Raw genomic sequence first — 24,220 nt, forward strand, 5'->3', positions numbered from 1 at the left:
GCAGACAGTCAAACTTAGGGAGGAAAGGTATGAAAAGAAGCCGTGGCAGAGGGCAAAGAGTTGAGGAAGACGGAGAGGAAATGGGACAGAAATTCAGGAGGAAAAGACAGTTGGTGGAGGGGAAAGAGGGAAAGTCTTTGTGGAAGGGGCAGATGGCAGAGGACATTTCTCCTGAATAGGATTCTTCCTGCCACTGATGAAATAAACTACACTTATTTACAGCTGAGCAAGTCGCTCTGTGTCCACTCTCTTTGTCCATGTCTTTTTAGGTCTCTTGCTCGTCCACAGCACAGACAGGATGTGTGATTTATAAACATCCTGTGAAAGCAAGAATAAAAGGGCAAAACACTGTGTGACAGAGTCAGACATGCCGTGAAATGTACATGTGCGCTGGGACAGGGAAATGCAGTTCAGTGCAAAGTAAAACAAATAATAAAAAAAAAAAAGTGGACATTAATTTGTACCATATTATGCAGCGTGTGACAAATTAATCCCATTTAATCTGCTGTCTCTCTAGGGGAGCTCACCGATCAATTGAGAATTTGTGTTGATTAGAACCAGGCCATAAACAAGCAAAGTAAAACAAATGGCTGTAGTTTCGCTGTGGCAATCTCAGACCCGTGACGAACGCTTCCTCCAGCTTGACCATGTGACTTTGGTCGGTTCCACTGAGGCAGTTTTCCATTAACATGAGCGGATCAGTCTTTCTTCACAGCGAGGAAGGCAATGCTACATTTCTGCAACCATATGATCCATGAAATAACTTCAGACTAAAAAGGGAAAGTGCAGGGGGAGAGAGCAATCTGAAATATCAAGGCCAAAACTCACCAGAAATAAAGATTTAGGAAAGCATGTTGCCATCAAATATTCAGTTTAGAAAAACTAATACAATTAGAGAGAATATAAAAAAAAGTGGATGAACTTTCAAATAAAGGCAATTTTACAACAATGGATTTATAACTTAATTAAAATGCTCTTGAACTATTGATCACTGTTCATTGCAGAACTGCTGATCTCTGGCAGGAAGTTCAAATTGATGCTATGCAGTGTGGTTACAGAGCAAGAAGAAACATGTTTGGCAGGTTGGATGTTAAGCATGAAAAGTTTAAACCTTATCAAACAAGACATGAATATCATGTAGTTCCTAAGTTATTCTCTATAAAAAACACACAATTTAATGTTTGTCAAATTATATAATAAACCCTGCAATTGTCATATGATAAGAATGATCATTATGTTCTACAAAATTTCAACAATTATGATCCAAAAGTTTCATGGGATGGGGCCTGTTTACATCTGGTCACTTCATGTGTTTTTACTGATCGGATATCTATCTGATTTGTTAAAGGTGCCATATATTACATCTTTTTAAAAGATGTAATATAAGTCTAAGGTGTCCCTTGAATGTGTCTGTAGTTTCAGCTCAAAATTTTGATCTTTTTTTTTATTTTCAAGATTTTCTTTTTAATTAATTTTTTTAACTGCCTATTTTGGGGCATCATTAAATATGCGCAGATTCAGGCTGCGGCCCCTTTAAATGCTCACGCTTGCCACCCACGGAGCTCGCGCTTGCCTTTAACAGCATAAACAAAGTTCACACAGCTAATATAACCCTCAAAATTGTTCTTTACAAAGTGTTCGTCATGCAGCATGTCTAATCGCATAAGTACAGTATTTATTTGGATGTTTACATTTGATTCTGAATGAGTTTGATTGTGTAATGTTAGCTTTAGCCATGGAGCACTCTGTTGGAGAGATTTATAAAGAATGAAGTTGTGTTTATGAATTATACAGACTGCAAGTGTTTAAAAAATGAAAATAACGACTTGTCTCCGTGAATACAATAATAAACGATGGTAACTTTAACACATTTAACAGTACATTAGCAACATGCTAACAAAACATTTAGAAAGACAATTTACAAATATCACTAAAAATATCATGTAATCATGGATCATGTCAGTTATTATCGCTCCATCTGCCATTTTTCGCTATTGTCCTTGCTTGCTTACCTAGTCTGATGATTCAGCTGTGCACATCCAGACGTCCTGCCCTTGTCTAATGGCTTGAACATGGGCTGGCATATGCAAATATTAGGCGCGTACATATTAATGGTACATAACTGTTGGTGTTACGTTGAGATTTGCCTGTTCTTCTGAGGTCTTTTAAACAAATGAGATTTATATAAGGAGGAGGAAACAATGGAGTCTGAGACTCAATGTATGTCATTTCCATGTACTGAACTCTTGTTATTTAACTATGCCAAGATAAATTCAATTTCTAATTCTAGGGCACCTTTAAAATGGAATCATTTTACACTTGGCCGCATAAATGTGTCTCAGCAAAATGAATATATATATCTGATTTTCAATTCCCATGCTATATGCAAATTTAACGTCAATTAAAATAAAACAGATATGAGCTGCATTTTAATTCATCATCAGCCTATTTCAAGATCAAAGACCACAATAGGAGAGAGCGACATCAGCACTGGTAAGATCATTTCTTCTCACAACTTAATGAAGATGATTGAGTTTTGAGTGTCTTTCAGTTTTATTTGCGTCAGTTTGCACGTTGGCTTACTGAAGAGATACTCAGCTACTCATCTGCAGCGGTGCGTGATGCAGTAGCACTATCATACTTGGCTATAACAAATCATAGTCTATAACCCACTCTCACATTTATTTAACATTTTGGGAAGAGTAAAATTTACTAGGGATGCCACAATTCTCAATATGATATTGAACCATCCAGTACGACATCCACGGTTCAATACGCACTTTTAAAAGGCGTTTTTTCTGGTTTTGCATTTAAATTGCTGTGCACTTTATTTCTCTCCAAATGTACTCTATGCACAGTCACTTCTGCATTTTTCCTATTTACATCCGGTGCTGTGCCGTAAGCCTATGTTCCTTACCTAGAGCTGTCAAAATGACTGAGGAGAAGAAGACTTTTTAGTGTCACTGCTCATAAAAACTTCTCCAGATTACTGTAAATTATATCTATCGCATTGTGAGGCTGTCAGCTGTCATACCGTCCAGTAAAATGGAGAAGGACATTAAATGAGCTATTTAATCTAGCTAATAATGCAATGTGATGTGACAGACGTATTGGATACAGAAATTAGTTACTTCCCAATCCGCCTTACGTGTAGTTATTTTTTTTTTTTTTACTCTTACAGTTATGTGATGTGTTTCTGGTCTCACATTTCAAATTTTTTACAATTTATAAATTTGTGAGTTGCCAGTGTTAATTTTTATATTTATTTTATATTATGCAAGACATGAGGAATGTGTACAAGTGGTTTCTTTTTAGCTTTTAACGTAAAATAAAAAATATTGCAATAAAAAAGTTTTTTTTTTTCTCCTTAAAGGATTAGTTGTTCACTTTAAATTGAAGCTTTACTCACCCTCAAGCCATCCAAGGTGTATATGACTTTCTTATTTCTGATGAACACATTTGGAGAAATATTAATAAATATCCTAACACTTTATAATGGCAGTAAGCTTTACCAAACGAGTATGAGCTGTCTCCATCCACATCCATCCATCATAAACATTTTTTTTTATATTGTGTAAAAAAATATTTAACAAGTTATTAAGTAAAATATCTAGCTTCCGCCAGACCGCCTTCCGTATTTAAATTAAAGAAACTTTTGACCTATGAAAGTTACAAAAGTTTAGTCAAGAATAGTGTGCGATGACATAACATGAAGTTTCATTTATGAACAGGCAAAATTTAGTGAAGTTCCTAAACGTAATTTAGGGAGGAGCGAGCCCATCTAATCTTCCAATCAACAGCCAGAGAATATAAGCAGCTGCTTACCTCTCTTCAGTCTCAGCTGTTTCAGCATCCCTCCACCTCCCCAAACTCCACCTTAATTTCAGGTACCTTGCCCTATGTAATCATATCCTATATTTATTCACTGGGGGTGTATCAGAGCTCGAGTTGAAGATGCTTCATCGAGCCCCTCCTCAGTGGACAGCAAGCCAAATTAGCTAACCTAATACCCTAAAGATTATATGGGCAAACGAACTCGTTAATTGAATGCTGGAGAATAAAACATTGCAGACAAATTGAAAATAATATCCTATCGTCGGCACCAATAGCCTTGTGGGCAGCTCGGGTGGCCTGAGTACTAGCTCATTCAACAATATTTCTATGATTAAATCACTGACCCCTCCCCCACCAGCCATCACTGTGGTCATAGTTAGTAAGTGTATTGACATCATCAGTAGCAATGAGGTCAACCCCACCCTTGCTCTTAGTTTAAGACTTCTCTCTATTTCTTAGTAAAAGTTTGTCTCAGCAGCTTTGTAAATAGGTTTTAAGAGAAAACTCTTACCTAGGAACTTTTACTGCTATTTTAGGAGAAGACTTAGTGGTAAGAAAAAAAAATGTTTTGTGAATACGGCCCCTGGTCTTTTTTACAATCAGATCCGATTGCAGCTATCCGATCAGAGAAAATGGCTTGAAGTGACCAGGTGTAAAATGGCTCATGGAAACAAAACTACTTGAGCAGTATTTTTGGTTTTCTAGTGTTGTAATAGCAATGCAAAAAGATGCACAGCATGCTAAACTAATTTTCTATTGCCTTTTGTAAAAACATAATTTAATCATTTAAATTATTAACTGAAATTTTCATCAACTCTATGATGGCTGATTTGATTAATAAAAAAATGCAGATTATTTAAGAAAATGTTCCATTTTGTTTATAACACATCCACCCTCCGTTTCCTGTCAGAAAGCATTTTTTTCAGTGTCACTGAAAGGTGACAAAACCACAATTTATCTGTTAACAGGTTATTCATATCTGTACACAAAGATAACGTCACTCATCCTCGACAGAGTTCAAGAGTGTTTTTAACTCAGCACGACAAAACAACAATCACTTGCTGATTCAATTAAATGAGCTCTCTCGTTTGCTCAAATGAGGGGAAAAAATATTTGTATACTCTCTGCAATCCATCTCTAGTAAAATTTCCCACTATAAATCTTCTCATCCTCAATCTCACTGCCAAAATTTCTTTTTGACCTCGCCTCAACTTTTTCATGTTATCTGTATCACTTCCCACATTACGCCCATAAAAGCCAATTTCATGGTTTAATGAACTGATGAGGCATTTGTTTTCAGACCTCACCAAGGATTCATTTAGAGGTGACATTTCATTTTAATTCATGGCATCATTTTAAATGGCTGTGAGCCAGTGTGTTAATCATATAGTCTAATTATCCCTATGCTCTGCCTAAACAGCATTCACACTAGCTGAAGGTTGTGTATATTAGCAACATTCTCTTTTCTAACCTCCAGTGGTTACCCTAGTGGACAAAAATGTATTTAAAATACAGTCATTTTACACTAAGTACTAGAAATCCATTAACATATTTACTGACATATGGCTTAAGACTTACTGATATAAATATTATAATTAAAACTGTTTGTAATAAATTTGATTTATTTATTATTTTATTGCACAATGCACATTTCTTAATATTAAATCTAAAATGTAATTTAATATCACTATTAGTAAGGATATTCTGATCACTGTATAACATCAATCTTTAAATGCAAGATATTTAAAGTGTACCTAAAATATACTTCCACTTGAGCACTATCAAATATATTTAAGTATATCTTTAATTGGACCTCAGCACTTGCATTAAGTAGAAAATTAGTTGTTCCAATTTAGCAGACTTTATGTATACCAATTTAGTATACAAAAAGTACAATTGCAGAGTATTTATATTAAGTACAGAAATATGTAAATGTATTTGTAGAACACTTAGCATAAAATAAATGTGTAATAAATAAATATATAATAAATAAATTGTCAAGTCAAAAAGGTTTTGAAGCCCCTTGCTTCAACACTCAGAATTGTGCTGTAACTGCGCAGCGACACTCCAGAAGCTTCACCATTCACTGGCACCAACTCATCCAAAACAGCAAAATCCAAGCAAAAGATAAAAGCCAATATACCCTCAATCTAGCCATTAAATGCCCTTTCCTATAATGAAAGTGCCTCCAAAACATGGCCAGTCAGTTTTAGTTGTCCTAAATATATCAGGGGTGGACACATAAGTACAAATTCCTATAAACTAGCTGCCAGTTCATCAATTTGCTATGAACAAAAGACTATTGAGTGTCACAGTGTGTGGGGATGTGGCTGGCACAGATGCAGTCGTGCTCATAATAGCAAATTTCCTCATAATTCATGTGATTGTGAAACAAGACAGAGATCTGGACAGCTCTCAAGGGGTCTGGATGTGAATTGCTCCCATTAGAAAACTTGTGTTTTCCAGCAAGAGAGAGAATGTAGACTAGGGCTGTAAAATCAAACATTCAAAATCATTTCCTCACCAATTATTGTTGTTGCAACGTCTATGATGAATCTGGGTTTACATGCAAATAAGTTGCTGAAGAAAGCAAGTGGGTTGAAATAGTGAGAAGGGGTCGTAACACTATAAGAAACCACTTTTTCAGTTTAATTTCACAGCACACTGTGTGTTTTTCAATTTCGGTTTCTCTCTCTCATCTACACAAGACATTTGATTCAATTTAACATTCAGCTTTGAAACCAAGCCAGCCAAAAAAGAAAATCTAACATCAAACAGAATAACTCAATCATACTTTAGCATGCATTTTACATGCTGTAAACAAAGCTTTGCATGGAACCCAAGGATTACAAAAACTAGACCCAAACTCTTCATGAAGAATCAAACAAAATGCCCCTGATGTTCTGCAGTGTTTACAGAACTTGGTAACAATGCAAACATACAAACAAGTCCAAACCACTACAGCGTTACTTTGGACCAGAGTCAGCAACATAAGCAAATTTAAGCAGAAAAATTTCAGTGGTGATTTGCACTTACAAGGGGTTTGACTTTGAAGCCAGTATTACCATTTCAGAGTCAAGTGTGCAAAACTGTCTTAGCAGGACACGTGCAGATTCACATGAAAACTGCCTTCAGGAGTATTACAACAGAGAATAGAATAGAATAGAATAGAATAGAATAGAATAGAATAGAATAGAATAGAATAGAATAGAATAGAAACAGATTACATTTTAATAACATATTTATTCAAACAATAAAATCTGACAAGAATCTAGCCTAAAAAACCTCAAAACAGTGCTTAAAACTAACTTTTTGCTACACCAGCCAATGAGCGGTGACTTAAAGGATTAGTTGACTTTGAAATGAAAATTAGCCCAACCTTTACTCACCCTCAAGCCATCCTAGGTGAATATGACTTTCTTGTTTCTGACGAAGACAATCTGAGAAAAATTAATAAATATCCTGATGCATCTGAGCTTTAAATTGGCAGTGATAGGGTTCAATGAGTATGGGCTGTTTGGCAGAAGCTAGATATTCGACTTCATAACTTGTTTAAATATGGATACTTATTTTACACAAACGCATCATTTCGCTTCAGAAGGCCTTTATTAACCCCCCCGGAGCCATGTGGAGCACATATTTATGATGGATGGATGTGGATGGAAGCACTTTGTTCAGCTCATGCTCATTGAACCCTATCACTGCCATTATAAAGCTCGGATGTGTCAGGATATTTATTAATATTTTTCCAATTGTCAGAAACAAGAAAGTCATACTTTAGAAAATTTAATTCAGTTCAATTCATAATTCGCATGCTGTCTGAGTCATGTGTTTTGGATGTTTGCGCACAGAAAACTTCCCACACAGCGACTAACGAATCGAGTTCCACGTCTTCTTGCACTTGAATAATTCAATTAGCAAGGCTTAAACCTTTGTGATGATGCATCACTGGCCCATCAACTGTCCTAAGTGTTGTTAAATTTTATTTAAAAATTTTTTTTCACATTCTCATACGTTATTTACATTCATCGCTTCCAGGTTCTACTTCAGACCGCCGACTCATTATAGACCGGCTCCTGCGTCAACATCACATGCATGCGTCGTGCTGCTCACGTGTGCAGCTTTGGCCAATACTGAGCCGACATTCGGACGTAAACACAGAAGCCTTCACTGTGCTTGCTTACTGCGTCAACTGTGTAAGGATAATGACAGGGAAGAGATTGTTGAATAAAGTCATTATTTTTGTTTTGTTTTTGCACATAAAAAGTGTTCTCGTCACTTCATAAAATTAAGATTGAACCACTGCAGTCATGTCTTTAGTACCTTTCTGGACCTTGAAAGTGTTGATTATATTGCTGTCTATGGACGATACATATACCTCTCGGATTTCATCAAAAATATCTTAATTTGTGTTCAGAAGATGAACGAAGGTCTTACAGGTGTGGAACAACATGAGGGTGAGTAATTAATGACAATATTCATTTTTGGGTGAACTACCCCTTGAAAATAAAAACCAGCACTCACCAGCCAGGAAATTTATTAGATTGGTGATTTCAACTGTGAACTCTCAGAAATAATTAAGCTGTCACAACAAAGATCAGTTTTTGTCCTGTGCTTGTCTTTTTCGAATAAATGTAAAGGAAAACTGCAGAATAAGTGTAAAACAACTCCATGCAGCCCCACCCAGCAAATATAATTTTACTATGGCTCTGCCTGACTAGTGTGCCTGTGACCAATAAGACCATATCAAAAGGCCTGTTAGAAACCACTTCCTCTTCATCTGTGCAGGCCTGGTGTGTGCCGTGGTTGGAACACTTTAGACAAGTTCCCAATTCCACTATGATATTTCTTTCCAAAGTCCTTTCATAAAGGGCATCATTACGGGACCATTATTTCTCAATCATCAACATTGTCCACAATGATTAATCCCATCATATATCGACTTCTCAGTGTCAACGGGAAACTCCAGATCTCCAGTATTCTAGGTTTCAGGTATCAGTCTTGTCTAGGACAAAATGTGCATTCCTGAACCATGACTCAATGACAAATGCATATACACTGCACTCAAACCCACACACACATATACTGGAGTACCTACAACATCCCAAAGAAAACATCCAGCTCACACATAACCATACTGATGATGATCAGTGGTTCTAACAGCAAACCAGATCCTCTTGTTCTCTACAGTTTTCAAAAAACTAAACTAAAAGCAAAGCGAAATATGCATTTCCAAAAATACCCTAGGCTTATCTTCTATAAAGCAGCTTCAGGCAAAGTATTATGGAGATTGAGAGTGATCTTCTCAAGGAAAATACTAAGAGAAGATCAAACTACTCAACATGTGTCAGAAGAAATTTCTACTCCAGACAGAAAAATTGGCTACCTTAATGAAACCATCAAACACAATCTAAGTAATGAGTCAAGTAATGGTTATGAAATGCTAAGGAGCCTTTGAGGCAAAAACTGCAGTGAAATCTCAACTGAGCTCAATCTGAGAGTTGAAAGGGACCAATTAAAACAAAAGACAAAACACGACCAAAGGAATGTGTCTGGTGAGCAGGAGACTGTCCCAACACATATTCAACACACTTCAATCTTGAATCTTTAGGTAATTAAAATATAAATCATGGGACGGGAACATCAGAAAGATAATTTTTTGCAGATTGCATGAATCTGAGTAATGTCTTGTAATATAACCTAAAACTAAATTGCAACAGAAGTCAAAAACAGAAGTTGTTTCTGCTTGTGTAATCAGGCAATATCTTACTCAAATATTCTGATGATCTCTCAATAAATGTTGAAACCATGGTGGTCTACAAAACTAAATGAAGCAACACATACATAACAACAAGGGCTGGGCAATACACATAATATTAGAGATAATATTCCAATATCTTTGCTGACGAAAATTAGGGAATATTGTGAATTTCACTATAAAATTGTGAAATCCTTTATGACTATGACAGCTCATAGGTGGTTGTTTTCAAATGCATATTTGTGTGAGCTTTCTGTGAAGAATTGGCAATGGACTGAACAAACAAATGCACAATCGGTAAGCAATAGCACCCCAAATGCCACCTAATTAATATTCATGAGCCAGGCTGATAAGGTTTATAAATGTGCCCCCTGCTGCATGCCACAGTTCTAAATGCAGACTGATGAGGACACTGTGCATCTACACTAATTAACATAGGAGGCTTAGATCCTGTCCTTGGGCTAAATGTGTTAAATTCCTGCAGTGCAAGTGCTAAAGCTGATGTGATGGACACAGAAAACACAATAATTAGACTCAGCTGACAGTTAACTGGACTGAAATGTGATTTACATTCGACACAGTAAGATGGATATTGATTTTGAGCCATAAGTCACTTCGTAGTTCGTACTACAGATCTGAGTGACTATACTGTATCACTGCTACTGCTTGGAAATAGCCTGCATATTATATATGGTATATTGGCTATGCACATACCAAATTCTTTACTGCAACTACTACTCCTACAGAAGATAGTCAGTAATGTTTAGAATCACATGAGGCTGAGAAAATGATGACAGAAGTCAAGTTTCAAAGCTGGTGGTGATCTGCAGCAGTGTCAGATGGCCATTACTTATTTAAAAGGATAGATCTGCCTCAGAATGAGGGCCCGAGAGAGGTGATATCATTTATCTGCTTACTCTAGCAGCAAAACTGCTGAGGTCTCTGCATCCATCTAAAATCCATATTCAAAGCAGACAAGGTGCTTCTTAGGGTGTGTTCACACTTGGCAGGTTTGGTGCGACTAAAACAAACTCTAGTGTGTTTGCTCTGTTAGTGTGTTTCCTTTTAATAAGTGACTAGGTCTGCTTCCAAACAAACTTTGGTGCAGTTTGACTGAAATATGAACGCAACATGGACCAAAGACATCTAAAACCAAAAACAGGATGTGATGTCACAATATGCAACTCTAAAAAGGACAGAATGCTCAAGCATACCTGGTTCTTCTTGTCATAGGAGTGATGATGTTGCCCATTTCAGTTCAGTACAGGTGTCAGCAAGAGCAGCAAGAGCAGATTTCACTCATCACATGACGAGAGTAAAGAGAGATGAATGACAAGACGATGGTGAAGGATTGGGTGTGCAACAGATAGATATCTTATCTTGTAAAATGTGCGGTCAGTACTGTTGCTCCTGAAACAGAGTATGATTGATAACGATTTCAAAAGTGAAAAGAGAGCGCTCATTTAAAAACGATTTAAATACCGTGCATATAATTTGATAGCATCTCCCCGATTCCAATATCTCCCAACCCGGTGTTATAGGTTATACTGGTGTTGTCGCAAGTCTTTTTACCGGTGTGAAAATTCCCTTACTGTGACATCCCTAGACTAAATGTATCATTTTCTTTTTTGGTCTGGACCAAAATAACCAAGAGAACCGAACTACAAATGTGACCACACCCTTAAAGGGATATTCACCCAAAAATGAAAATTTTGTCTTCATGTCATTCCAAACCTATATGACATGCTTTCTTCAATGAAACATGAAAGAAGATATTTTTTCAATCAAAGGTCAATCAAAATGGTTTGGCTACCAACATTACTGACAATATTTTCTTTTGTGTTCCTCAGAAGAAAGTCAGCCATACAGGTTTGGAATGACATGAAGGTAAGTAAATGAACACATTTTTCATTTTCGGTTGAACTATCTGTTTAACCTCTGAAATGTTCATCAACATTTTTATACAGCAAAACAATATTTAGAAACAAATGGCTGTTTTAGGAATGTGCTTACGTCGTACTGATTCAGAAGTGTGTATTGTCCTTTGAGGTTTTTAAGGCATTATTTCAAAGTGAAACAAATAGAGCTAAATTATGTACCAATTTTTGAACCAACACATAACAGATGTTTTATTCTACAACATCCTGGTCTGAGGCAGCTCTGCCAACCCTCCTGACCCCTCATGTGGAGTCAACACTCTGGATTCAAAAAGGAGGAGTTTAGTCACAAAAGAGGCTTTTTGACCTCTCTTATAGTTTCAAACTCATAAAACAAACTGACAAACAACTGACACTCACAGCAACACAAAGGGATTATAAAGGTAATCTGTTTGGGTCCAAGTCATTTCTTTTGTAGTACAGTGCAACATAAGGCTAAGACACATGCAGAGAGGATGAGACCGTCTACAGTCCCGCAGACAGACTCCTCATGTTCCCCACATCTAATGAGGATCAGATGAGGAACACGATACATCACAACACAACAGCACAACCACACACACACACAACATAAGACTCCACTTGATGCCTGTGGTAGGTAAAGATGTAAATAATACCTTCAAATTTGTTACCAAATATTGTATGAGCTAAAAATATTGTAATGCTATCCTGATTTTTTTTTTTTAACTGCAGACATCTTGAGACAATTAAGCTATTTAAGGTCATTTAAATAAGGATAATAGGGAGGTATATTAACTTACACATTTCTTAATAATCATCCAACCACTGAAGAGAGCTCTGGTTATGAATGGAGAAACAAAAGAGACTAGATCTAAATCATTCTGTGGTTCAGCCAGAGAACACAAAAGCCATCAGGAGAGCCCATCCGCCAGAAAGAAAACAAACACCCCCATTTCTCTCACATACTTTCCTTTGATTAAAGGACAGAGCACTATAAACACAGTCATAATGTATGTTAATTTTAGACAGAATGAACACATTGTTTCTAGATGCTTTGGTGTTTAAATACACAAAGTGGAAAATTATAAAACATAAGGCAGACTGTTTGACCGACCAATCAGATTAATTGTCCAGGCAAAGCAGCAGGTTGGAGGTCACATCACAATATGCAATGGAAAGTTTATGGAGGTAAAACCATCAAAACAGACATAACATTTGAGCACATAAGCAAAGTCCATCATCTTCTGACAGCACATCCTGGGAAAACCCCTTCCCATAGGGGACTGTTCTCAGACTGACAATGTTTTTTCTCTACTTAAAGGGATAGTTCACAAATAAAAATTTACATTTTGTCATTGTTTATTCACCCTCATGTCATTCCAAACCCTTAAGACTTTCATATAAACATTGATCAACGCATACATAAAGCATATCAAATATTGTAAACAGAAGCTTAAATGTGTTTGCTTGATGTGCGAGAACCAATGAGGTTTGTTCTCGAACACCACGCAAGTTTCATTTTCCATAAATGAAACCTGTTCATCATCTGAAGAGACACAGTCACTTTATAAGACTTAGATTAAAGGATTAGTTCACTTTAAAATGAAAAATACCCCATGATTTACAGTACCCTAAAGCCATCCTAGGTGTATGTCTATCTTCTTTCAGATGAATACAATCAAAGTTATATTAATAAATATCCTGATGCTCCAAAGCTTTATAATGGCAGTGCACAGAAACCACCGGTTTGAAGCTCGGAAAAAAAATGCATCCATAAATCATAAATGTATTCCACATGGCTCCGGCAGGTTAACAAAGGTCTTCTGGAGTAAAGAGACGTGTTTGTGCAAGAAAAATATCAATATTTAACATTATAAATAGGTCTGCACAATTTATCGCACAATACGAAAAAAACCATTGAAATCGTGCTTAAACACGATTATTAGTGCGATTATGAAATTGCAAAGGCTGCGATTACTTTTTTTATGTGTGGCTTGTCAATGAAGTATGGCTCCGTCTGAAAGCACTGCGAATTTGAGTCGCTTATCTTGTACATTTGAAAAAGCAACACGCATCAAACATCTTTCCAGATGTGAGAAGCACTTATTAACATCTTGTCCAACAAAAAACAACAGTTAATAACATGTTTTTACTGCAAACTCACTTCATAACGACAGTTAAGCATAATTCTGTGACGATGTGGTTTCTTCTGTATATTCAGCTACGATCGTATGATGCCCATAGGAATTTCCCGGAATGACCATAGACTGTAAAAAATATGGACATAGTGTCTGTGACGTCACCCTTAGATTTCTAAAGAGCATTTTTTGAAGCGAAAAAGCGGCCGTTGCCATCTTAGCAGTGCGTCACTCCTGGATAACAGAAAATGGGCAAAAAGAAAGGACATGGTTGGAACTGAGATGCCTGGTTGCTGAAACCACGCCCGCCTAGCGTGACGTGATCATGTTAGCAGGCTAAAGAAGCTATCTATACATCTTAGACACTATCTAAAATATTAATAAAGATAAGTTATATCATTTGAAAGTTCTAAAGGTTTACTGTCAATCTACACTGTCTTTTTTGCAATATAGGTGCTCCAGCAACAGTAATATTGGAATTTGTGTCAGGTGTGCAAATGACAACACGCAAAATCAAAACGGGACTCCATACCTTTATAACGAAATACTGATCGCGAGATGAATCCAATCCGTTGCACTTGGGTAAAATGTCCATGAGCGTCCATTGTAAAAAAAAAAAAAAAAAAAAAAAAAAAAACTTTTTTTGTCCACAAAAGTGTTAAATCCATGAAATATTGATATATTGTCCATTGTTTGCATCACATTTCTTCTGAATGATCTGCTCTCCATCTTTAAGAAATCATGCAACCTGAGCAGCGTTTATGTTGTAAAACTGTATTAGATCGTATACATTAGACTCTCACAAACAAATGAGCCTGCGTCCAAAGTATAATTTTTTCAAAATAATGCAGCAGTTTTAGTTATAATATCCAAGCAGTGCTATCGGAGTTTGTGGTGTCTTGAGAGGCATATTCTCCAGCAATTGTCATAGTAAATCTCATAAACAAAACTTTAATCCAATGCCAAGACAATCCAACAATTTAAAAATTTATCTTCTGCATGTGTGCACATGTACACAGACGTACAGGCTGAAAACATGTTTTTTTCTGCTGAAAAGTTGGGAATTTTAACATGGGGGTCAATGAGATTCTGCTCTCTTTTGGAGCCTGTCACTAGCGGCCATTTGATGAATTGCAGTTTAAGTCACTTCCATATTGACTTCAAGAGAAACTGGGGGAGGTTGCCGCTTGGGAATGACGCGTGTTATCTACATTTACGGCAGTGAATATTTTGAGTTTCTGCGCAAGAGCGCCCTCTGGCTTTCAGATGGAGGATCATTTACTACTGATCACAGAGCCGTACAGCTCTGACAAGCTGCACATAAAATAATCGCATTGCCAAATCGCATGTGATAAAATTTGCGATAAATTGTTACTTATCGTGCAGCCCTAGTTGTAAAGTAAAATAACTAACTTTAGGAAGGCCAGACCGCCTTCCATATTCAACGTACGAAAAAAGTGTAACTGATGTTGCGTCAGTTATGCTTGTTTCATAAATTGAATACGGAAGGCGTAGGACATAGCATAAGCGTTTTGAACTGCAAGAGGCATAACACTTTCTTCGTAAGTTGAATACTGAAGGTGGTCTAGCGGAAACTAGTTATTTTACTTTATAACGTCTTGAATATGGATATTTTTCTTACACAAACGCATCACTTCAGAAGGCCTCTATTAACCCCCCGAAGCTGTGTGGAGTACATTTATGATGGATGGATGGATGCACTTTCTTGAGTTTCAAACAGGTGGTTTCTGTGCACTGCCATTATAAAGCTTGGGCTTAACTTTACTTGTGTTTAGAAGATGGACAAAAGCATAATTTAACCACATGAGAGTTCAGGACAGGAACTTTAAACATAATATGTGCAATAACTATTAGGCATGTTTATGCAATTTGCTGGTCAGCTTAAAAAGTATGCAGACTCATGTCTGTGCGCCGACATGACTAATCAACAACGACTGCACTGCATCTGTGACTAACCATAAAAGCCCTGTAAATATCTCAGCAAATGGCCTAACAAAGAAACTACAAGACCAAGGAGTGTGATGTGTACTCCCAAGAAAGAGACTCATTCCACTGAGCTATGGAGAGAAAGAGCAACTTTGTCTTTTTGAATCTCACATGATAGTGATGATAGTTAACATTAATCTTCTTCCGTGAGGTCCGGTTCCGTGGGAATCACAACTGAAGTGCCTTACTGCCAAGCTAACGCAGCAGTGATCTCAATGGACAGCTGGCTTTAAACCAGACAAGCACAAAGCAACTGAAAAGAAATCTGAAGACACCTTTGGGACTTTAAGATGATTGTATCTAAAGGAACAGCACTCCTAATTCAACTATTAAAGTTAGAGCTGACGGCAGCACAAAATAAAGCCTTGTCATGGTTTTCTCATCTATGCTCAGCGGTACAACGGAACAATACAAAAGTGTTCTAACATTTATGAGTGTGCGCTATATTTGCCAGTCCCAATCCAGATATCGTCCAGTCAAGGCCGAAGCCTTCAAAACCCTCTTAAAGTATGATAATCATACTCAGTATCTGGCAAAATATTAAAGAACGCCTGCAAAACGTATGGTTTGAGTTCTGACATGAGCTTAAAAGGAAAGTTCAACAAAAAAAAAAATACTTTTTTTCATTTACTCACCCTCATGTTGCTTTCAAACCTGTGTAATTTTCTTCTGTGGAACACAAAAGATGATACTTTGAAGTACACTGCAAATTTTTTTTCTCAATGAGCAATGAAAACAATTCTCAGACTTTCTCTCTTCTGTGGAACACAAAGGAAGATATTTTGAAAAATGTCCATGTAATGAAAGTCAGTGGGGTCCAGTGTTGTTTTGGACCTCACCGACTTCCATTACACTGACATTTTTCATAATATCTTCGTGTTCCACAGAACAAACTCAAAGTAAAGGTAAATTATTAGGCAGTGTCTCCCCAAAGCATTTTTAGCCACCTGAAAACACTAGGCGCTCTGCTGAAAACATCTAACTGTGGGAGCTTGAGAGCGTTTTTTTCCAGTTGAGACGCTTTGCTTGCTATGATCATAGACTGTAAAAAAAATATGGACGTAGTATCTGTGACATCACCCGTAGATTTCTGAAGAGCATTTCTGAAGCGAAAAAGCGTCCGTTGTCATTCCCGGATAACTGAAAATGGGCAAAGAGGTGGTACGTGGTTGGAACTGAGGTGCCTGGTTGCAGAAACCACGCCCACCTAACGCAACACGACCATGTTAGCAGGCTAAGGACCTATCTATCTAGCTTAGATACCATCTAAAATATTAATAAAGATTAGATACTAATATATAAATAAAGATAAGTTATATCATATGAAACTTCTAAAGGTTTACTGTCAAGCTAGGGTGTCTTTTTTATGATATAGATGCTCCAGCACCAGTAATATTGTAATTTGTGTTGGGTGTGCAAATGACAACAAGCAAAATCAAAACAAGACTTCATACCTTTGTTATAAAATAGCGATCCTGAGAATAATCCAATCCGTCTCACTTGGGTAACGTTAAAATGTCCATGAGCGTCAAAAAAAATATGGCAGAGATGCCAGGTTCAGAGGCTGAAATTAGCTGAGGTAACGTGAGGGCTCACAGACAGCAGCGGCAATCTACCGGTCACTCAAGTGACCACGCCCTTAATTATGCAGAACTTGAAAGCTTAATATAATTTAAACACATGAGTTATGAAAAAAAAAAAATTTACCCCCCTCAGAGTTGCCATGAAGGGCAAAATTAGCTGTATAGACCAAAACCACAATGTGTACCAGATTGTAAACATGTTTTTTGCTGCTGTAAAGTTGGGCATTTTAACATGTGACTTAATGAGATTCTGCTCTCTTTTGGAGCCTGTCCCTAGCGGCCAGTCGATGAATTGCATTTTAAGTCACTTCCGTATTGGCTTCAAGAGACACTAGAGGAGGTTGCCGCTTGGCTATGATACAGAAAGTCCGCGGAAGTGTTACTAGTATCTCATTTCACAAATAGTTTGTTTCTGTACTGTTTCTATATAAAGTATTTGCTCTGGCTCTTGTTTAAAATTTTGTTATGTTATTATGCATCTTGTCATCGGTTGACATTGTACAAGCAGAATGTGGTGGTTGGTCGGTGTTGTATTTGTCACGCCCCTCCTCCACTGTGATTGGACAGCTGGGTACAAAGTGACAGTGATGAGTGCTCCATTTTACTCAAAGTTCTTCAACTCTTGGCGACCGGTAAAAAACCCAGAGCGTTCAGCGCGAAATAGATGCTAAGCGCCTCGTTACGCTCCCGCCGTTTTACAACAATTGGAAAAATACGCTACCACGGTAAAAAACACTTTGGTTGGCACATGGCCTTAAAGTGTGAACTGAAGTTGCCTGAAAAGTTTGGACAATATTTTGTCGAGACATCCAAATTCTTTAGCTTTACAGTCTTTGAGGGGCCCGATTCCAGTTGTAGTCTAAATGAAGGGCAAGCAGCAAATCTCTAGGCTTGTGTGGACTCAGAGAGGGGCCTCTCTAATAACCACTCACAGACTGTATGCCACAGCCCTTCCCTCTAAAAGCCACAGACCACTGCTATGGTGCATCTGGCAGACTGCTTATGGGCCTGGGGTGCAAGCTAATTGGCCACAGGAAGGCACAGAATATCCAATGATGTAGTGCATTTATTCCCAACTCAACTGGCCCCTGCTGCAGGGCCAAAAGGTGACTTATAAGCACTCTGAAGGCAGCCTGAACAGTTGTTTCTACAGTAAGGAGAGTAAGTGGGGGGGGTCATCATGGGCCTCTGAGACAACATCCTTTTGACTCTAACCCCCATTCTATCAGACTTCCTTCCTGGAGCTCCAACTTAAAAGTGCCAAAGATCTTTATCAAGAATGCCTGTGATACAACACACAGATCCAGGTAAACAACAGCAATCAGAAAATTACAATCAGTTTGAGCATGTTTTGTTTTTTGTCCCAATAACGTGATTTAAAAGGTCTCATTGAGAACTTGAAACTGATGAATGTGTAAGGAGCTGTGAGTCAAACAAATGAAAACTATGAACAACTGCTTTTCCCACATGTCTTTCTGAGCAGCTAGTGTGGTCTTGACCAGGCTTAACTTTAGCACTGAGGTCACCACCATAATATACAGTCCAGAGACACAGCTGGAGAAGTGACAAAAGAAAAGGAACTTAAGAAAAAAAAAGGCTGAAAAAATATTAGCTGTGTGCAAACACAGTATGCGTGCCCAGTGCTTATCTGAAAACTTTGCAGACTGATGCAGAATCAGTGGGTATTGCATTATGTCAAGACGTCACCAGTGATATGGAGCATAAAGTTGTAATGAGGGAAGAGTATTGGTGCAATTATTAACTTGAGTGCTGGTTCATAACAGGACACAACACTCTTCATGCATGAATGAAGCAATTCTTAATAGAACATTCATCCTCTAAGAATCTCCACACACATAAATTAGGCTGGAAAAAGAAAGAAAGAAAAATAGAGAGTCAAGGTATCTGGCGACAATATGTGAGAATGCAGTGTTTCTTATCGCAGATCCTAATCCAAATCCCATGCATCAAATTCAGAGCTGACAGAACTTATCCTCCTATTCCATGGAGATCCAATACTAAAGCCAGTCACTTCCCAGTGAAAAGCCAATCTGACTTAAGAATTCTAAGGCTCTTTCCTTTAATTAATCCACAGTATTTGGAATTATTCATACAAGAATAATATTTAAAAAAAACTGTTTTAAGCTCTTGAAATATACAATACTGCAAATGCAGGAGACAAATAATTCATAGATGTTTTTGGCTAAATGTTTATTTTAACTAAATGAATTACAGACAACAAGTAAGTCCAATGGCGGAAAAACCCATACAAAAATGTGTGCAATTTTACCACATCCAGAAAAAAAGTCTCACTAAAAAAAAAGAAGAAAAGAAAAGTCATTTATCTTTCAATCTAGTTTTTTCATAGAAAAAAATAATAATCTTAGAATAAAGTTATTTTAACAAAAAAATATAATGTTGTGACTCCCAAAAATATAATATCCATGAATTAATTGGAAGTATACAAAAATATTTCACAAATATGCAAAGTATATTTAAAAATTTTCTACAAATAATACAAACTACCATTCACTTGTTACATCAGGCCTTAAGACCAAAGGCAAGCTCAACATGCTGCCATTTAAAACAGCAGATGTTTTAATGTTAAAGCAGATGTTTTCCAACCAATAAACTTTCAAAAGTGCTAATCATGCATTGTTGTGTCTGCTGCCTCTGCAGATAGAGCTTTAATTTAAGTCAAATACACAGAAAAAAAAGTGCAATATAAGTGCGAAAGTCAAGATTTTTTTTTTTAACAAACTTTTGAGGCTTCAACAGCACAAATGTACTAATCACACCAAACCCACAGCGCATCACAGGAATGCTAATCATGAGCTTGGCTGCCACTTCCAATTAGGAGATTTTACTGATCAATCCTGACCCTTAACTTGACTTTATAAAACAGCCAGAGAATATGAAACATTATCTGATGCTAAGGATTGTCAAGAGGCCGCATAAAAGTTCTGCGGTCACACAGACCTCAGAGTTGGCCATAATTATCACAGTGGGGGTGTGAGGTACCTCAGGAGGGCTGTCAGATCGTAGGACCGTAAGACCGCATTTCGGTTTCCTGCAGATCTGTTATCAGAGAGTTTGTATTTCATATTCAGAGATTAATCAATCATTTAGGAGGACCAGATTTTCTGTAGCCATTTAATTCTGTCTACACATGCCTGAACTGTGTGAAACAGAAACATTTCAGTCAGAGCCTGCGTTCCAAAACTATCACAACCGATTACAGCCCATGAAAGAGGGAGTAGGAGCAGGGAAAAAAAGAGAGAAGATTTTAAAGGTGAGGTTAGGGGACGGGTGTGGACCACCAGAATGCTTGTAACAGGCAATGACTGTACACTGTCAATTCAGCATGCAAGCTCTCTCTGCGAAAGCTCTTAGACAAAGAAAACCTGAAAATAATACCAATAAATTACCATATAAAACAACACCGGTTTGATTTAGCTACACTACGTGAAAAAGTACTGCTCTTGAAACGAAAACAAGGATGTGGTTTTAGTACGTGAGACAAAGAGCAGCTTCTCACAATCAAAAAGCAAACAGAAGCACGTACACAAAACCCAATACGAATATCACTACCGCTCTTGTTCTCCCGCTTTCTCAGTCTACGTGCAGCAGATGGGTCAGAGTCGTCTAAAAATGCGAGGTCGCCATAGCAACCACTCACATGAGTTGGTCTCTTTTCAGTGAAAAGAAATGCAGAAGGGGCAATAGTGCTTTTTCACCTTCCATCTGTCTGGCTAGCTGCCTCCATGCTTGGTGCACTACCATCAGTGAAGCGAATTCCTTGAGAAGGAGGGAGGCTCGCTGGCTTACGGAGGTATTTCACAAAGCAATCCACCATCTGCTGACCACTGCTAGGTTGACAGTTGAAAGGGAGGGGGAGTCTGGCAGGTCTGACCTCCAGACCAAAACAAGATGTGTAATTAAATCAAGCTGATGAGGGCCATCGACACACCTGAATACAGAAAGATCTCCATTACAGAAGCACTGCTGGTTTTCTGTGCTGTTTTGATCTTAAAAGGAATAGCTCACCCAAATTGACAATTCTGTCATTATTTATTCATGCTTATGTTGTTTCAAACTTGCCTGCTGTTATTTTTCAGTGAAACATAAAACAGGGAAGCATAATACTGTGTAATGGTACCATCATGGTTATTGGCCAATATTGGATATTTAATTGGTGCTCATTTCCCCTATTTTTTTTACAAGTGGATTGTCTTTGCCGACATGTAACGTTCACTTAAAAGTAAGTTTTTAGCAAGTGTAAAATGAATATCAATTTTTTCATGATGTACATTATAATATTGCGATGCATAAATTCACTTGTAGCATTTAAAATGACTAACTTAAATGTTTAGTTTAATTTCATTTCATTTAAGACAAAATAGCATGAGTAATATAAAATAGCAATTCATATGTTATGAGTCAAAAATGACAAAAAAACAAAAACAAAACATAAGTCCACACAACTTGTGTGTTGAATTCCAAGTCTTCTAAATCCTCAAGTCAAATTTGTCAGAGTAAAAGATTTAAATTTAAGTCACAATTTAGAGTCAATGACTTGTTTATGAATAAATGATCCTGTCACGGCAGTTGTGGCCTTAAAAACTCACTACAGAGGAACACCGTCATTGATTAATGACATATATATGTTTCTCACACTAAGATTGCTTGATCAAAGACCTGTAATATAAAAATATTGGGAATTACTGCATGGACTATTTTTATGGTGCTTTTAGTGTAAATTCTTGGAGCTTAACAGCTATGATCACTACAAACTGTCCTTCTATGATAAATATCAGTGTGAAGATTCTTAAAATATTAAATATTTGTTTTACAGAAGAAAGCAATGCAGGTTTGGAATGATAAAAACAATGATAAAATGTGAATTTTGGGTGAACTATTCTAAAGGAAATCCAAAGACACAGGAAGACAGAGGGACATTTTATGCACCAAGCCCAATGTCCTTGGAACTGACAAACTATATTCAAACTCAATCTGGTCCTGACAACATAACTGGTCATTGCGACTGCAGTTGGGTTGGTCGTGGTTAGGGCGGCCACAGGGCCAGGCTCAGTGTGGCCTTGACTGTTCCTCTTTTCATGCAGTGATGCAGGGGAGGAAGAAGAAATCACTACATCTGTGGGCGACCAAAGTGCTCCAGATGTGGGATTCTAAAGCATTCCTTTAAAAAAAAGTTGAAGACAAAAACCATGAAGACAGACACAAGAGAAGAAAAAAAAAAAAAAATCAATGTAAAACTTCGGTCCCAAACATACAATTAATGCCATATTTCTCTAACTCTTACAAATCATCATTTCAGGTGCATGTGTGTGTTTTTAGGAAGCAAATCAATATTCTTTCTTGTATAACTATAAATTAGTCAGGAACTCCTCTGACAGCTATTAGAGGATATATCACCAAAACGTATTTCTCTGTGGTCACAGATGTGCTATTTGGAGGGTGGAAAAAGTGAACCTGGCTGTGGTTTTATTGAACTTGTGTGACCTCCAATTAACACTGTTTCTGTGTAGAGGAAGCCCCCTTTTTTCTTTACCTGTTTTACAACTGGGTGTTAAAGAGGACAACCCAGCCCAGAGGAAAACAGATGTCATGGTCTTAAAAGCTCTGTTTTTCAACTGTCATTAGCCAAGATATGTAGGCCTACTGTAAGTTTGACAGAGGGAGAGAAGTGCATAGGTCTTAAGAAACTAAATAAATTATGTTTTCTTTCAATAAAGCATATTAAAAACCACATCCACAACCCCTTGAAAGTCTACATTTGAATGGCTTTGGGTTACTGGGTTTTATTTAAGACATGCCACACAACATGAATGAATGACTATGGCATGCAAAGGAAGTGGACTTTGTTCCAAATAGAGCAAATAGTGCAACTGTAACTTATATTCAGAGTCAATTTTAAGCTTATGTATCACTCACTTGCTTTTTTAAGTTCAATATAAACAGCAATAAAACAAGTACCGACAATGAAACCTCCATAAACTTTTCTATTTCATCTTTTCCATAACAGTTCTTTTTCACACAGGATATAGTAACTACATTTGCAACGACGTGACTCAACGTAACGAGATACTGTTTGTAACAGCAACACATCGGCTTCAGGGTAAACAGTGTAGCAATTCACGGGTAAACTGAATATTTGGGAAGTTCAGCGTGTCCACAGCGACGTCTGCGTGCACATTTCTGTCGTGTTGAATGTCACCCGACACCGCTGCTGTTCGGATAATTCACAACAATACATCTCTGATCATGCCATGATCCATTAGAACGTGCACATACCTGAACAATATGAGGAAGAACATACGAGAAAATCCTCCGGCGTGTTTTGGAGATTACTGCTTTTCCACTACAATTCCCGAGTTCAAATCCACCGTGGATGTTCCAGCAGGAATTTTCCCACCGAAGGAAAGAGCAATGTGAAGCGGAGGATGGAAGGGGAGGGATAACAGAACAGAACGGAGGCGGCGCCTTCACCGTCACCAAACTTCCAGCCTGGAAGCATTTTGTCAACACCGTAACCTGTATTTTTCCAAAATATTTGAGAAAACTCAGCATACAGAAATGTAACAATGTTACATAGTTTATGCCAAAAATACCATAGTTACTACAGTTAATTGTAAAAAAAAAAAAAAAAAAACTGCAATTAATTAATAATTAAGCCCTGAAATGAAATAATTGTCAAAACTTATTGAAATGGAAGTTTACTGAACCTTTAGACAAAATATAAAAGAAAACCAATCAAGTAAATGTTCATCTTGAAATATTAACACAATATTAAGTTATTCGGCTATATATAAAAGCATTCAATATTTTACACCAAAAAGAAATATTATAAAAGGCTGTTTACTTGCTAAAATGCATGAACTTTCCAATGAGAGGGCCAAAGAAGATTGATACATAGAAGATTGTGTACAACCAGTTTTTCAGCAAAGTTTTGATGTTTGTAATTTAGAGGCATTCATGTAG

General features: G+C 37.3%; 1 protein-coding gene across 5 annotated transcripts in view; it reads right to left on the minus strand.

The window, feature by feature from the left end:
• Nucleotides 1-23,659, minus strand: part of ccdc102a (coiled-coil domain containing 102A) — a 96,424-nt gene extending 72,765 nt beyond the window's left edge. For 4 of the 5 annotated variants that reach the window (XR_010896418.1, XM_067400848.1, XM_067400846.1 and 1 more), the window contains exon 1: nucleotides 23,534-23,659. The gene's annotated coding sequence lies outside the window, so the exon portion shown is untranslated. The remainder of the gene's footprint in view (nucleotides 1-23,533) is intronic. The other variant, XM_067400847.1, reaches the window with a different exon arrangement.
• Between the last annotated feature and the right edge of the window lie 561 nt (nucleotides 23,660-24,220).

This window comes from Chanodichthys erythropterus, chromosome 11 (assembly GCF_024489055.1).
Source record: "Chanodichthys erythropterus isolate Z2021 chromosome 11, ASM2448905v1, whole genome shotgun sequence".
NCBI classification, from domain to species: Eukaryota; Metazoa; Chordata; class Actinopteri; order Cypriniformes; family Xenocyprididae; genus Chanodichthys; species Chanodichthys erythropterus.